General features: G+C 39.1%; 1 non-coding gene across 1 annotated transcript; it reads left to right on the plus strand.

The window, feature by feature from the left end:
- Nucleotides 1–1,126: 1,126 nt before the first annotated feature.
- On the plus strand, nt 1,127–1,233 carry LOC118631346. Its single transcript, XR_004959816.1, has one exon. It is a non-coding gene; the product is annotated as a U6 spliceosomal RNA (small nuclear RNA).
- Nucleotides 1,234–2,206: the final 973 nt, after the last annotated feature.

Raw genomic sequence — 2,206 nt, forward strand, 5'->3', positions numbered from 1 at the left:
TACAGAATGGTTAAAAGAGATACAACACTCTGGCTCTGAAGAAGACGGAAGGGGCCCTAAGCCGAGGAATGTGGGCAGCCTCTAAAAGCTGTCCAAAGCAACAGATTCCCCCCTAGAACTTACAGAAAAGAATTCGGCCGGATTCACCCTTTGATTTAAGCCTAGTAAGGCCCATGTCCGATTTATAACCTACAGATATGTAAGGTCAATATCTTTTGTGTTAGTCACTAAATTTGTAGTCATTTGTTTAGCAGCAATAGAAAACAAATACAGGGATGTGGATACATTTCCCTTTTTCTCAAGCTCTGTTTTAAAAGTTAAAACAGAATAAGATCCCCAGAGAGAGCTTTAATAAGTCCTTGATGTTATATGACTAAATACAGGGGTGGGCAAAAGTAGGTTTATAGTTGTTCAAGTGCTGGATCCTGCAGCACATAGACTATAGTTGCTTGAAAAGACATGTCGATTATAATGATCACAATAGCTTTGTTAACTATTTCCCATACTCACAACTGTATTAAAATGTATTTTTAATTTTTTTTTTTTAATTACCTACATAATAGTCAAGACATGGTACTGGCATAAGCCTAGACATATAGATCGACATAATAAAGTTGAGAGTCCAGAAATAAACGCATACATTTACGACTAATTGATTTTCAACAAAGGTACCAAGACAGTTCAATGGGAGGGGGCGGGGAAGAATAGACTTAACAGCGAGGCTGGGAAAACTGGATATCCACATGCAAAAGAAGGAAAGTAGATTCCTACTTCACATCGTATACAAAAATTTACTTAAAATGTATCAGAGACCTATATTTAAGAGATAAAACTACGAAACTTTTAGTGACCTTGTTAAATAAAACTGCAGAAGGTGAAACGGTGGATAATGAGGGACTACTGTAATAACAAGTGAACAAAGAATGTGAAGAAATTGGAACCCTCATACATTGCTGGTGAGGAAATTAAATGATGCAGCTGCTTTAAAAAGTAGTGTGGTGCCCTGGCCAGTTTGGCTCAGTGGTTGAGCGTTGGCCTGCGGATCAGAGAGTCCTGGGTTTGGTGTCCGCTAAGGGCACATACCACCAAAAAAAAATAAAAAATGAAAAAAATAAAAAGTAGTGTGGTGCTCCCTTCGGCAGCACATACACTAAAATTGAAATGATACCGAAAAGATTAGCATGGCCCCTGCGCAAGGATGACATGCAAATTCGTGACGCATTCCATATTTTTGGAGAAAAAAGAGAAACATCGGTAACAACAAAAAAAGTAGTGTGGCAGACCATGGCTGGGGTGGCTCAGTTGGTTCAGTGTCGTCCCATGCACTGAAAGGTCTCCAGTTGGATTCCTGCTCAGGTTTCAGGTTTGATCTCCTGGTGCCTACAGGAGGCAACTGATCCCTGTTTCTCTCTCTCTTTGTTTAAAATTATTATTTTTTTTTCTTTTATTGATTTTAGAGAGAGAGGAAGGGAGAGCGAGAGAGAGATAGAAACGTCGATGAGAGAGAACATTGCTTGGTCACCTCCTGCATGCCCCTCACTGGGGATTAGGCCCACAACCTGAGCATGTGCCCTGACCAGGAGTCAAACCAGCGACCTCTTGGTGCACGAGTCAATGCTCAACCAGTGAGCCACACTAGCCGGGCCATGTTTCTCTCTTACATGAATGCTTCTTCCTCTCTCTCACTTCTTCTCTTTCTACAATCAATACAAACATATTTTTTTTTTAAAGTAGTCTGTCAGTTCCTCAGAAGATTAAACATACAGTTACTATATAAACTAGCAATTTCACTCTTAAGTATATACCTAAGAAAATGGAAAGCATACGTCCACATAATGCTTGTACACGAATGTTCATAGCAGCATTATTCCTAATAATAGTCAAAAAGTGAAAACAATGTAAGTGATAATCACCTGGTGAATGGATAAATAAAACGTGCTGTATACATACAACATATTATTCAGCCATAGAAAGGAATAAACTACTAATACACGATACAATATGGTTGAACCTCAGAAAAATTATACTAAGTGAAAGAAGGCAGACACAAAATGTTTCATACATATTATATGATTCCATTTATATGAAATGTGCAGAATAGGCAGCAAGTCCATGGAGACAGAAAGTACATTAGTGGTTGCCAGGGACTGGGCGGCAGGAGGACTAGGGAGTGACTGCTAACGGTTTTTTGTGTTGTTTTTTTGTG

The sequence above is a fragment of the Molossus molossus genome, unplaced genomic scaffold, assembly GCF_014108415.1.
Source record: "Molossus molossus isolate mMolMol1 unplaced genomic scaffold, mMolMol1.p scaffold_m16_p_15, whole genome shotgun sequence".
Classification (NCBI taxonomy): Eukaryota; Metazoa; Chordata; class Mammalia; order Chiroptera; family Molossidae; genus Molossus; species Molossus molossus.